This window comes from Rhinolophus ferrumequinum, chromosome 9, assembly GCF_004115265.2.
Source record: "Rhinolophus ferrumequinum isolate MPI-CBG mRhiFer1 chromosome 9, mRhiFer1_v1.p, whole genome shotgun sequence".
Taxonomy (NCBI): Eukaryota; Metazoa; Chordata; class Mammalia; order Chiroptera; family Rhinolophidae; genus Rhinolophus; species Rhinolophus ferrumequinum.
The window spans coordinates 1,121,171-1,135,741 of record NC_046292.1 but is presented as its reverse complement, the minus strand read 5'-3'; the positions used below and the strand labels follow the sequence as shown (position 1 = coordinate 1,135,741).

Genomic DNA, 14,571 nt, shown 5'->3' with positions numbered 1-14,571 from the left:
GCCAGTGGCCATGGCAGTGAGTAGAAGGCAAGCTGTGGCCACCCTGCCCTGGGAGTCCAGGAAACGGGGGTGCACGTCCTTCCTCTGGGAACCCAATGCCCCCGGGGGGTGGGGAGAGCAGCCCCAGGGCTGCGGTGGCTGTCCTGTGGCCCCCATGTGCAGACCTGGTCGTCACCTTGAGTGCAATGTGACGTCGTTTCTTCATCTGCCATAAGCCTGGCAGTGGAAACAGCCCCCTGGGCTTGTGGCCTCAGGGCTGTTTCTGGGTTTGTCAGGCCCAGGGCCAGGCGGGGAGGGTGGCAAACCCACCAAGGCCACTGCCACCAGGAGGCCTGTGTCAGCCTGGACAGGTCACCTGATGATGGCTCCTGAAGATGGGAGCCTGCCCTGCGCCCCTCCCACGTCTCCCAGCTCCATGGGGAGCCAGCGACCCCGACGAGTCTCGCGTGTTCACCGGGTTTTCCAGCTCATTCCATTCCTGCCTGGTGGGCATGTCCTGATTCCCCATGGAGATGTGGCTCCAGAGCCAGACAGAGACCCCACGCCCGCCAACCAGGCAAGCAAGAACCTGCTTCTGTGTAGTGTACGGTCTGGTTTTGCCACGGATCATTCCGGAATTATTCCCGTAAGCGGGTGCTGGCACTCACTGCATTACTGCGCTGGGATACCGAACGTGCCACTGCTCCATGCGTCACAAACACACGCTCACCTCTTAGTGGGGGCGGCATTTGAGTTGACGGCCTGGTCCCCCTGTACCCTGGCTACAGGAAGCGCAGCTGGGGTCCCCACTGGGCAGATGCACACGCACTTTAGGTTTGGGGGCTCTGCCCAGCCCTGCCCCCAGCTTCCCCGTTAGGATTCCAGCCCTGGGCATTGCTGGGGGGGGGGGCGATGTCCCAGGGCAAAATGGGGCAAATCTGAAGTGCTGTGACCACACAGATGCGCAGACCTTCCCTGACAGGGAAGGAGATGGATTTGGCCCTTTCCCTGGGTGCTTCAGTCCTGAGCGGGGCTGGCCCACACTCGTCGTGCACTTGCACCTCAGTTTATCGAAGCAATTTCAGCTGCATTGAGTACAGGTCTCATTTCTGCGTAAAAACACTCTTGGGCACTGGCCTTCCGCCAGAGGGATTTCAGAGCCTATCAAGTCTGGATGGAAACCAGGCCCGAGGCAAGTCGTGCCTCCGGGAGCGTGTGACAGGAGCCGTGCCGCCAGGCATGGGCCTGGTGCAGACTCGCGGGCTGCTCTCGGACTCCAGCACCCCCTGGATGGCTCCCACCTCTGCTAAGAAGTGGTGGGGCTGCAGGAAGGTGCTTCTGGGGAGATCCACTCAGGCCTCAGCCCCGCTGGCATCTCAGCTGTCCATCAAACGCTCTGTGGCTGCAGCAGAAAGCCCTGGGACCCTCCCTAGGTGCATCTGGGGTGACAGGCCTGGCTGCTGCTTCTCCTCCATCTTCTAGCTGAACCTCCCTGTGCCTCAATTTCCTCTTCTGTAAAGTGAGAACATGACAGTGTCTACCTCCGAGACGGCTGACCAAGGGCCCCACTGCATGTCCCCCCATTGTCCGTCATGGGGTCTGACCCCAGGAAGTGCACATTGAGAAGGGAGGAGGAGGAGGCAGGGAGGAGACCCCCTTCTGCTTTTACTTCCCCCAAAACTGGCATTTCCCTCATGGGAACAGGTTCACCCCTGAACAGTCTGCAGGACTACTCCTGCTAAGGACCGCTGCCACACCATGGCCTCCAGAGTGTCCCTCTCCACACCAGAAACCTCGGCCGCTCACCCCAGGATACTCAGATTCTACCCCAGGAACCTCAGCTTCTACCCCAGGAACCTCAGCTTCTACCCCAGGAACCTCAGATTCTACCCCAGGAACCTCAGCTTCTACCCCAGGAACCTCAGCTTCTACCCCAGGAACCTCAGCTTCTACCCCAGGAACCTCGGCCACTCGCCCCAGGAACCTCAGATTCTACCCCAGGAACCTCAGCTTCTACCCCAGAAACCTCGGCTTCTAACCCAGGAACCTCAGATTCTACCCCAGGAACCTCAGATTCTACCCCAGGAACCTCAGCTTCTACCCCAGGAACCTCAGCTTCTACCCCAGGAACCTCAGATTCTACCCCAGGAACCTTGGCTTCTACCCCAGGAACCTCGGCCGCTCGCCCCAGGAACCTCAGATTCTACCCCAGGAACCTCAGCTTCTACCCCAGGAACCTCGGCTTCTACCCCAGGAACCTCGGCCGCTCGCCCCAGGAACCTCAGATTCTACCCCAGGAACCTCAGCTTCTACCCCAGGAACCTCAGATTCTACCCCAGGAACCTCAGCTTCTACCCCAGGAACCTCAGATTCTACCCCAGGAACCTCAGCTTCTACCCCAGGAACCTCGGCTTCTACCCCAGGAACCTCAGATTCTACCCCAGGAACCTCGGCTTCTACCCCAGGAACCTCGGCTTCTACCCCAGGAATCTCGGCCTCTCGCCCCAGGAACCTCAACTTCTACCCAGGAACCTCAGCTTCTACCCCAGGAACCTCGGCCGCTCGCCCCAGGAACCTCAGCTTCTACCCCAGGAATCTCGGCCTCTCGCCCCAGGAACCTCAGCTTCTACCCCAGGAACCTCGGCCGCTCGCCCCAGGAACCTCAGATTCTACCCCAGGAACCTCGGCTTCTACCCCAGGAACCTCAGATTCTACCCCAGGAATCTCGGCCTCTCGCCCCAGGAACCTCAGCTTCTACCCAGGAACCTCAGCTTCTACCCCAGGAATCTCGGCCTCTCGCCCCAGGAACCTCAACTTCTACCCAGGAACCTCAGCTTCTACCCCAGGAACCTCGGCCGCTCGCCCCAGGAACCTCAGCTTCTACCCCAGGAATCTCGGCCTCTCGCCCCAGGAACCTCAGCTTCTACCCCAGGAACCTCGGCCGCTCGCCCCAGGAACCTCAGATTCTACCCCAGGAACCTCGGCTTCTACCCCAGGAACCTCGGCCGCTCGCCCCAGGAACCTCAGATTCTATCCCAGGAACCTCAGCTTCTACCCCAGGAACCTCGGCCGCTCGCCCCAGGAACCTCAGCTTCTACCCCAGGAATCTCGGCCTCTCGCCCCAGGAACCTCAGCTTCTACCCCAGGAACCTCGGCCGCTCGCCCCAGGAACCTCAGATTCTACCCCAGGAATCTCGGCCTCTCGCCCCAGGAACCTCAGCTTCTACCCAGGAACCTCAGCTTCTACCCCAGGAATCTCGGCCTCTCGCCCCAGGAACCTCAACTTCTACCCAGGAACCTCAGCTTCTACCCCAGGAATCTCGGCCTCTCGCCCCAGGAACCTCAGCTTCTACCCCAGGAACCTCGGCCGCTCGCCCCAGGAACCTCAGATTCTACCCCAGGAACCTCGGCTTCTACCCCAGGAACCTCAGATTCTACCCCAGGAATCTCGGCCTCTCGCCCCAGGAACCTCAGCTTCTACCCAGGAACCTCAGCTTCTACCCCAGGAATCTCGGCCTCTCGCCCCAGGAACCTCAGCTTCTACCCCAGGAACCTCGGCCGGTCGCCCCAGGAACCTCAGATTCTACCCCAGGAACCTCAGCTTCTACCCCAGGAACCTCGGCCGCTCGCCCCAGGAACCTCAGATTCTACCCCAGGAACCTCGGCTTCTACCCCAGGAACCTCAGCTTCTACCCAGGAACCTCAGCTTCTACCCCAGGAATCTCGGCCTCTCGCCCCAGGAACCTCAGCTTCTACCCCAGGAACCTCGGCCGGTCGCCCCAGGAACCTCAGATTCTACCCCAGGAACCTCAGCTTCTACCCCAGGAACCTCGGCCGCTCGCCCCAGGAACCTCAGATTCTACCCCAGGAACCTCGGCTTCTACCCCAGGAACCTCAGATTCTACCCAGGAACCTCAGCTTCTACCCCAGGAATCTCGGCCTCTCGCCCCAGGAACCTCAGCTTCTACCCAGGAACCTCAGCTTCTACCCCAGGAATCTCGGCCTCTCGCCCCAGGAACCTCAGCTTCTACCCCAGGAACTTCAGCCGCTCGCCCCAGGAATTTCGGCTCCTTGCCCTGCTCGTGCCGGAGCCCTTCAGACTCTTTGGGGTGGGGGCTGCGTCTCCTCCAGGTTATGGACACGCTGGCCACTGGCTGTCTTGTGCATTCTGCAAAGGGAAAATGAAGTCACTGCACATTTTAGTTCTGCCGCAGGTAGGACAGTGGTCAGCTGTACATGACAGAGAACCCTAAATGATAACGGCTGCGACAACAGAGCCGCTCAAGCCCAGGAGGCCCCAGGCCTGCATGTGGCCCAGCGGGCATCACTCGGTCACAGGAGGAGCTGGCCCAGCAATGCCCAGAGACCCCTGGGCGGAGCAGAGCGTGGGCCTGGCGAGGGCAGGGCATGCGGGGTGCATGGCTTTTCTGTGACGTGGGGATCAATGCCTGTCACTTAAGTGTTCTTCATCCGTCATCCTGAAAGAACGCAAACCTGCGGCATTTCCAGACAGCCTCCCGGGGTGGGGACTTAAACCAGAAGTCCTTCCTGGTGATGGTGCACTCTGTGTCCTTGGAACCCAACAAGCCCCGCCCCTCTCTCACGGACCCTGGCACGGTCGTGGCACTTGCTCACCCGGTTCCAGTTCCAGCGTCTCTTTCTTCGCCAAAGACACTCAAGCCCTTGTTCAGGGAGGCAGGGGTCTGGTGGCCGTGCTGGTTCCAGCCAGCAGTTGCCACTCTGTGCTGAGCTGGGTGCCAGCCGCAGGCTCAGGACACAGTACAGGGAATGTGGCACCTGCTGAGCGTCTCGGACGTCCACGGCCAGCAGCCAGGACTGGCACACGGACGGGTCTCAGAAGTGCAGAGTGGACGCCACTGCCCAGCGAATTTTAGGTCGAAAGATAACACAGCACAAGGCCTGAAATAAGCTTGGGCCAGAAAGTCTCTGTGGTGAGTGTTCCTGCTAAAGGTACTGACGTCCCCACGCAGGCGAATGCAGCACAGCGGGCATCCAGGGCAGAAATTGCACTGCTGGGCCCTTCAGCCGAGTCCCAGGCCCTACTGACCACCCACGCGCCCACAGCCTGACCCCGGACACCCTCGGGAGGCCTCATGACATGGATGCCCTGCTCTCACCGGGAGCAGCCCCGCTACGTGTCTCTCCAGCTGACCTGCCTGCCGCTGAGCTCACGCCAGTGTCTGATCCGTGCGGCTTCCTCCGGGCTGGCTGTGTATTAGGACCAGGGGCAGCTGCTTCTCTCCTGACAACATAGCAGTGGCTTCTCTCCATCCACGTTTTCTTCTCGCCTTGAAGTTCGGAGGCCAGGTGATGCCCTCCTGATCACCAGGAACCCCTGTGGTCCTAGAGGGCCATCCATACATACACCAGCCATCAGGGCCTATTCCACTAGCAGGAGGGGCACATGAGGCACGGCCCCCGCAGAAGTTTCCTGGTGCCACGCCCACTGCCGCTTATGCCTCATTGGCCAGAATGTGGCTGTGGGATCTCACCAGGCCGCAGGGAGACCAGAAACGCAGTTTGCCAGCTAATACCAGGTTTTGTTACTGAGAAGAATGGAGGTTTCGTGTCAGGCAGCCATCTTTGCCAAATGGTCTGGGAGCTCAAATGAGAAACCCCGTCACCAGCCGACGCTCCTGGGCCCTACTGCCTCCACAGCCGACGGGAGACCGCGTGGGCAGGGATCTGGTCCTCCTGCTGCCCCGTCCCTCTGCATCTCCTCACACCCACACCTGCCGAAGGAGGTGTGCCCTGCCACGCCCTGCCATCTCACCCTGCAGCCCCAGCACAGGACTGTCAGGTGGTCACTGCAAACCCAGCTGGTGGTGAGGACGCGGACCTGTCAGCCCAGCAGGGACTGTGATCATGAGCCCTGCCCTCAGCTCTCCAGCATCAGCAGCTACTGAGGGTACCGGGGAGCTGGCCGCCCACCAGACGGGTGGGCTGGCCAGTGCTGAGTGCCCTGGCCTCCTCCTGTCACAGGTTCCCTTACAGACGAGAGGCACTGCCCTGGGGGGCCACCCTGGTCCTGGATGGCTGACCCCTCCCGGCTCTCGCACTCTGATCCTGAGCAGGGGCCCCCGTGGGCAGAGGCAGAGCCGGGAGGCCTGGCCACAGGGTCTGTTCCCAAGCAGCCGTCATGCGGCACCCCAGCTGGAGGCAGCATCGCAGGACATCTGGCAGGTCTCACCTGCAGCCTTTGCTCCTGGAGGCAGTACCAGGTGTGATCTGGGCGGTCAGCGGGCAGGGGAAGGGCGGCATGGGCAGGGACCACCTGATACATGGGGACGTGCTGTTGGCGGCTGCCCGGTCCAGCCCGTCTGCTGGAAGTGGTGCCTCCAAAACCAGCCCAGTGTTCAGGCCGTCCTTTGAGCAGGTAGGGGGTTTCCCTCCCAGCAGCCCCCAGAGGCCGGGTGGGAAGGAGGCGCCCAACCGCCCTAGAGAGAAGCAAGGCCACGTGAGGCAACCCAAAATAGAGCAGAGCGGGCGTCGTCTTGCATTTAAAGCAATTATCCATGTTTCTACATGTTCTTGAGCTTGTGTGCCTACAGCGGTGTACATGCAGCCCGATTCCCAGGGGGCGGGAACCGCCGCAGGGAGACCCACCTGGCCTGTGCTGCAGGCGCTCAGCACTCCTCCCCCGCCACCCCCAGATCTCTAGAAGGAAATATGGCCCCTCAAGTCTGTTTCAGAACCTTGGGTAGCAGAACTAGATACCTTCTGCCCTGCAGAGCATCCACCACCCCAGCTGGATAAAGGCCACTGGGGTCCACCCTGACCCCACGGCCACCCCCACCATGCAGGGGCAGGCCCCTGGGCTCATCCAGCACCTTCCTTCCAGCTGCCAGGTGGCCTGGGGCTGCTCGGGCGCCCGCCCAGCACCCACCGTGGGAGCTTGGCCCTCGTGCGCCCACTGGGACCAGGTTCTCGGCTCAAAGATCAACATGCTAACAGACGGTTAAGAAAACAAACCCCTAAAACTTGGTTTCCAATTATACAGATAAGTAGAATGAGGCGAGAAACGCTTTCTCTTTCCAGAGGTCTAATGTCAGTAATATGTAATTGCAAAACTTCGTATTTTATTATTTTGTTGATATGAAATATTTCAGTTGTTTCATTGTTTCTAACTTGAGTAGACAATTTGCTTTGCATTGAGAAGAAAAAATGATTTTCTAGATGTGGACTACTGCCAGATGCTCTAAACCCCACTTTGGTTAAATTACAACACCCAGATTTTAGTAACAAAGCACATTGATTTTATATTCAAAAAGATTTTTATATTTAGTCTCTTAACCTTTTGTAATTCCCACCCACAGCTTTAAACGGTGGAGCCCTTTTACGTTAATTGTTGTCTATGGGGTGGCTGCCTCGACCCTGGTAATTTAGGCCCATTGAATCCTAATACAGGTGCGAGTAGTTGCCAGGGGGACCTGGTCAGCCTGGCTGAGCCCCAGTGGTTCAGACAATCCCCGCAGACTGGATTTGGGAACCGTAGCAGCAGAGAGAACCTCAATTGCTTTTCTTCTTTTTTCTAACACACAAAACCCTCCCAGGAAATGTTTCCAGTGGATCTGAGTGATTCGTCTTTTCATTTGTTGAACATTCATCAGGTGGGATCCGCAAAGAATTACCCGTGATTGTGAGATGAATTTAAAAATCAAGGCGCCCTTTGCGGCTGATGCGATCTTGCCAGTAAAAGTGACAGCATGTGTAGCAGACAACTTCTGGAAATTTCATTGCCTCTCCAGGGGATAACACGTTGTAATATTAACTGTCTCTGGTTAGTTATGTCAGGGTAGCATGGAAGATCCATATTTTAAAACGAAAGTTTGTCCTGTAAGTTTCTTGTCTCAGAATCACACAGAGTAGCAGGAGTGGTAAAGATCCCACGTTGCTTCCAGGGCCAACGCAGTGGAAACAATGGAAATAAACTCGAATGTTAGGGGTACTTCTGCCTGGAGCCAGGCCCCAGAGGGGTGGGAGCCGCATGGTCCCCAGTGTGAAGTGTGGACCCTTTCACACCTCTCATCGACCTGGAGCCGACCTGGAGAGGTCGGCTCCAGGACACTGGGGCCGCGGGGCTGTTGGGAGGAGGAGAAGCCGGTCGGCTGGGTGGTGGGGGCCGGCAACAACCTGGGGTCAGGTGGGAGTGTAGCCCCTGGTCTCCTCGCCAGGAGAGAGCTGGGGGCACCTGCCTCTCCTCGGGCTGCAGCCAGAGGGCAGGAGCCTGGTGCTGCCTCGGGCCCACCATGCCGTCAGCCCTAAGTTTCAGGGTCCTAGAAAGAGACGGGAGGCTGGCGGGCTCTTGGGGTTCCATCTGGCTCTGCTGGCGGGAGGTTTCCAGTGGAGCGGGGATCCCGTGTGGTGGGAAATCTGCACCCACGTGGTTGTGCCTTTCAGAAGGTCAAGCTGCGTGCTGGGTGCAAAGGGTCTTTAGATGAAAAAGGGACGACAGGCAAGGACCCACGGGTACCGCCTTGGTTCTCTCACCCGCTTGGTTCTCTCCTCTCACCCACCTGGTCGAGGCCTCAGAGTTCCTGACCCCTGGGGGGACACAGAGAAGCTGCCTGTGATCTTGGGGATCTGAACCACCTGCTGGACAGGCCACAGGCCATTTAGAACCATCAGACCAGCCAGGGACGGTGACCTCGTTTGCATCCCAGCCTCCCTCAAATTTTGATTCTGACGGGGCCGTGAACCAAACTCGGCCAATGGCTGCTGGCAGCTTCCGGAGTCAGACAGAGCGGCTCCTGCCTGGCCCTGGCCAAGACCCCTATGGGGACAGAGCCAGGAGAGCAGTTTCCAGGCTCGGCCTCACGTGGAAAAGTGCTGGCTCGGGTAGTAGGTGGTCATCAGCTATGACTAGTTGGCCATCAGCTGTTACCGGTTAGCCATTGGCCACTGATATAACTGCCGTGGCTGAGCTAGGGGGTTGGTTGGTTGACAGAGAAGCGGACAGCGGATTGCGGCTAGCAAGTGCGGTTAGCAAGCAGGTTGTGGATTGCGGATCATGTTGATCCTACTTCCTGTGTCTCGCCCAGCCAACAGAGAGATGGGGGTGCAGGAAGATCCCTCGTTGGGGTACTGGCGGATGTTTGCTTTTGTGTCTCGACCAGCCGCCATCGAGAATACAGTGGTATGACTCCCCTACCTATGGCGCCATTGTTGTTCCGTTTTGGCCTCACCATGTCCTGTGTTCTTTTGCGGGAAGTGGGAGCTGAGACCCTGCATTACAACCCCCTTGTCCACCCTCTTCTGCTGCCCCCTGGGCACTGCTGCCGGGCTCCCCATCTCCTGTAGTCAGAGCCCCCACTTTCCCGAGGCCTTGCCCCAGGGGCTGTTTCTGCTCCCTGGTGTCCCCCCATGTCACAGCCTGTGGCCCTCCTCTATCAGCCACATGCTGCCTGCGTGTGTGTCCACTGGGGAATGGACACAGTGCTGGGCAGGGCCTGATACTGCTGCTGGCGGGCGCTGGAGTGTGTGTGTGGGGGGTTACAGGGTGTGGCCCCTGTGGTTCAGGAATAGCCTCGGGCAGGAGGCCAGGCAGCGCCCTGACCCTCCGGGGCACCCGGTTAGGGGCCAGGACTCGGCCACTGTCAGAGAGGTCGGCAGCATCGTCCAAAGATGCCGGGAAGGGAGGGCTCTGCTTGGGGTCACTGCTGTTCCGTGGGCAGTGGAGGTGCAGGCCCAGCCCAGGCCCCACGGGCAGTTGGACAGGGTGACGCAGGGGCGGGGACTGGGCTGGCGGTGAACCTCGCGGCACAGGGCGCCACCACGAGGAGAGGCCCAGGGCCAGCTGGACACGCAGGTCCAGGGCTCCGCTGAGGGCCCTCTGCTCAGCGGGGAACGTGCGCATGTGAACTGGTGGGGATGTATGTTAGTGTGTGCACCAGCGTGCGGGTCACTGCACAGGTGTTTCCTGTTGAGTGTGAGAGAGTGGGGGTACGAGTATGAGCTCGCACCCCATGGTCACATCAGGGCACAGGTGACTAACTGGGAGCAGTGAGGGGAAGAGGGTGGCGTGCAGGTCCAGCCCCGTGGCCTCTGCGAGACGAGATGTGCACCTGTTCCCCCCCCCCGTGACACAGAGATGTGTGCAGACCAGAAACCAGAGTGTCCCCATAGCCAGGAGAGGCCCGGGCACCTGCAGAGCAGCATGGCACCTGGGCTGGGGATGGCTGTCCTCAGTTTCCTCATCTGTAAAGAGGGGAGAGAGCAGCCCCTCCTCTAAGTTGAGGTGATGGTTAGGTGTGTATAAGCCACCTGGGAAGAGCAAAGCAAAGGATCTGGCCCCTGAAGGCTGCTGAGTGACGTACTGTGGAGGTGAGGTGGGTCACTGTGATGACATCAGTGACAGGGCCATGGTGGTGACGATGACAGTGGTGACAGTGATGATGAAGGGGATGGTGACAAGACAAGGGTGGTTACGGTGGTGACAGTGGTGAGGGTGGTGAGGGTGGTGACAGTGGTAAGGGTGGCGAGGGTGGCGAGGATGGTGACGGTGGCAAGGTTGGTGATGGTGGTGACGGTGGTGACGGTGGTGAGGGTGGCGAGGATGGTGACGGTGGTGAGTGTGGTGCCCCCGGATGTAGTTCTGGGGACACCAGACTTGAGCTCTGAAGCAAGGGCTCTTGGCCCCAGGTCAGAAAGGCAGGACCAGGAGGGACGAGGGTCACCTGTGGGGCTCGAAGAGTCCTTGGCTCTCCCTCCATTCCACTTACGTCATTGTCCAACAGGACAGCCTGACCTGCCGTTAGATGTAAACAGGCTCTGCGCTACACGTCATAGGCCGAGGTGTTTCTGTGTGACTCATCTCTGTGCCCAGGACACATGTGTCCCAGGCTGCTGAGGAGACACCTGCCTGCAGGGGCCCCTGAGACCTCTGCGAGGGACACAGATGCCAGGACAGATGGAGACGCTTGTGCAAACGTCCAGAGCTCTCCTGGCTGGTTCACTAAATGCACTAAGAGGAGGACCCTTGTCAGGATCCCGTGACCGTCACCCCCTGCCCATCCCCCAGGTCCTGAGGGCGGGCGGGCCTGAACATTGTGGGGGAGCTCTGCAGGGAAGGGTCCCTAGAGATGACACATTAGGAGGCAGGCGCTTGGGGCCACTGAGAAGGGCCACCGTGCTCAGCAGTCCTGTCTGTGTGGCTGGGGGTCTTTCTGGCGGGGCTGTGTGTGTGGCGGGGTGGAGGCCACCTGGCTGTACTGCAGTGCGGACTCTGGATGGAAGAGACAGGCCCTGCCATGTGCGACCTGCTGGGAGAGACCCAGGGCACAGGTACCCCCACACCTGCTCCTGCCTGCACCCCGTCCACTGATGGCACAGCCCGCAGGCCAGACTTGGGCCACAGCAGGGCAGAGAGCCGGGCAGTGAGATGTGTGTGCCAACTGGGCAGCTCTCAAAGCGGCCTGAGCGTTCCCACCTGGCCTTGCACAGCCCTCGGGATACCCCTTCTCCCTCTGGGTCATGGAGACCCCTGCTCCTTGTGTCCCCACCGTGTAGGCCGCTCTGCCCGGCTACCTTCCCTGGGGCCTGTGCCCGTCTCCTACAGCGGGAGCTCCGTGGCTGGTTGAGCCTGCCCTGAAGACTAATGCAGTGTGACTGGTCACCTCCAAATGAGACCCCTCTCGTCCCCTCAGGGCCAATAACATTTTATTATTTTTGATTCACTTAAATGAAGGAAACATTTTGGACTGTCGCTGGCTCTCCGCCTGGCAAGGCCTTGGGCCCATGGCGGCCGTTTGGCGGTAACGGCCCTGCCCTCTCGAGCCTTGTTTATTCCGGTGGCCTCCCTGCCTGTTGCCTCTGTGTCCGACACAGGTGATTAGGGAGTCTAACTGAATAGGCCGTAAAAAGATAATTAATAGGCGTTTCCCTCCTGGAGCGGTCAAGCTGCCCGATCTCCCCGGCTGGCTCAGCCTCCCCCTTCTGGAGTCGCCCCTTCCCTGGAGGCAGACAGTGACCTTTATCTTGCTGATAAAGCCGTAATTGCTATCATTAAAATCGACACAAAGGCTTCAGAAGTGAGAGCTAGAGTTAGGCGTCTACTCTCAGGGCCATCCTCGAGGGTGTCCTGACCAGGAGTGCCCCCCAGAAATGCGCCAGGACCCTGGAAGCTGAGGCGGGCCCCTGCCCTGAGAGCGAGCAGAGCAGACCATGGACACTCCTCTCAAGTGGTCCCTCAAGGCTCTGGTCGCCTGGTTGGTTCATCATCGGGGAATCTGATACCCCTTGTAGCACAGACCCTCAGCGCCATGGAATCTCTAGCCAGCAGAATGGCAGGCCTGTCACACAGCCACCGGTGAGCAGGAGGGGTCTGCACTGGCCGTGCCGTCACATGTGCCCGCAGCTTTGTCTTTTATCAGAACATAGTGTTCCTTCCTTTGGATGGCACCTCCTGTGAACCCTCAGCCTTTTCTTTTCCACGGTTTGGTCCAATGGCACCAGGGTTGCCAATAGGACAGGGTGAGGAAGGGGCTGTAGGAGGATCAGGGGTGTGAGCAGAGGCCAGAGGGGCCCAGCGTGAGCATGGAGTGTGAGCAAGGAGGGGTGTGATTTGAGGGTGGCAATCCTGGGCCCTGACACTGTCTGCTCCGACAAGTCAGGAGTGGTTTGCAGCAAAGTCAGTGGGGTTGGAGCAGGGAGGGGATTTGGAGCAGGGCGGAGCAGCCCCCAGTTGCTCCAGTGTGAGGGATGCAGGTGTCAGAGGCAGCGACCGAGAGGTCTGGTGGTGGCCTAGACCCCAAGATGGTGGTCGTGGAGAGACCAGGATGGGGGCAGAGTGCAGGATGTCACCTGTGTCCCTGGCTGAGTACCAGGTAGTGTGTGGGCCCCTCACTGAGAGGGAAGACTGAGCTTTCAAAGGGGCGCGAGTCCATCCAGGTCGGGAGTGTCTGCAGGAGCTGGAGCTGGGCCTCTGGCCCCCGGAGGAGGCAAGAGTTGGTAGTCCAGCTGGGTAGATGTGCTTACTTCCCTGGGGAGTGAGGCCCCCCCCCCGGCGAGGGGACATGGACAGAGGAGAGAAGGGGTCAGCGGCACCCAGAGACAGCGGCATCAGATGTCAGCAAAGGGGCCAGGGAGGAAGGCAAAGGGCGGTGGTGGAAGGGGTCGCCGGGAGCACATGGGCGCTCAGGGTGCTGCCTTCAAACAAATGTAGAGCCGTGCGCGGACCATCCACCCAGTGCTGAGCAGACCTTGCTCTGAGCACATGCAGCTTCGAATGGATTGAGAGAGGCCCTGCCCTCGGTGGGGGAGCTGCATCTGTAAGTCCCCCAGCCCCACCTGTCTCCGCCAGGCGCCGACACCACCTACCCCACAAACGCTCTGCACCACTGTCCACACTCGGGCCACCTTAGGGCGGGCTTTGCCTGTCTGGACATCTCACGTGCAGCGTGACCGACTAGAGGGACAAGCCAGGAAGCCACAGTCCAGCTGAGACAGAGGAGGCGAAGGGGGCAGCAGGGAGAGTGTTCAAGAAGAGCTGTCAGCAAGCGTGGCCTGAGGCGGGACTGAGCTCCGCCGACTGGACTGTGCTCGGGCAGCGAGGGGGCCGGCCTGGTTCCCGTGAAGGCGCAGGGTGAGGGAGGACCCAGGAGTCCTGCCAAGGGCAGTGAGTTGGCCGGCGAGGGTGTGATGGGCGAGACAGAGCAGCACTGGACTCAGGTCCGAACGGATCTTGAAGGCACACCGGATGCACTTTCCAGCCCCCTGGCCTTGAAGACAGCCCGCTGCACGTCCAGCCTGAGGTTGCGGGGACCAGAGGAGCCAGCAGCCTTAAGTCCTCCGGCTGGGGCCCAGCCTCAGCGGTCGGTCACCTTGACAGAGGGCTTTAGGGTACAGAGCTGGGGTCTTTATGGTCTGGACGTGTCAATAAAAGATAAGCAATGTTAGCTCCTCTCGCCCCGGTGGAGCCGGTGGTGCGTGAAACAGTGGGAATGAGGCCGTCAGCAGCTTGGTTCCCAATCATTGCCCAGGACGTAAACAGTGCGAGGACAGCAAAAGCTACTGGACAGAGGACATCAGTGACAGAATGTCCTTGCAGAGGGAAAGACCTTTTTTTAATGCACCATAATGATGAAATTAAGACACCTCCGAGAGAAGTAATTCCCTGCCTGTAATTTGGAAATACTTCTGGGGCCCGTCTCCATCTTTCCCTGCAGACACTGGGCTCAGGAAGGGGCATTAATGCCTGCAGCCCCAGGGCCCCATGTCATGTATGGATGAGAGATGCCTCTTACTCACTGAGAGCCCCCAGCAGACAGCCAGGGCATCCAGCCCTCCCTGTCTGGCTCCAACTGTCCCCATAGCCCTGTCCAGCCACCTCCCCAGGCTTGGCCAGCTCCTGCTGGCGCCTCCTCCCCAATGGTGTGCGATGTGTTTGAGTGGGGCAGGGACCCGAGGGACAGTCAGGAGAGCCTGGGAGCCCAGCCCCCATAGGATAGCAGTCCGTGTGTGTGATGGTCCTGGGGCCCCTGCACCAGCCTAACATAAAGTTATTACTGTCTAGTCTCAACTGCTGACCCTCTGTGCAGAAGAGCTGGGGGGAGAGGGGTGCTCCCTCTGCAG

At 59.7% G+C, this 14,571-nt stretch overlaps 1 protein-coding gene across 3 annotated transcripts in view; it reads left to right on the top strand.

Annotated features, from left to right (window-relative positions):
* MORN1 (MORN repeat containing 1) overlaps nt 1–14,571 on the top strand; it is a 56,010-nt gene that overhangs the window by 25,424 nt on the left and 16,015 nt on the right. The window lies entirely within an intron of this gene.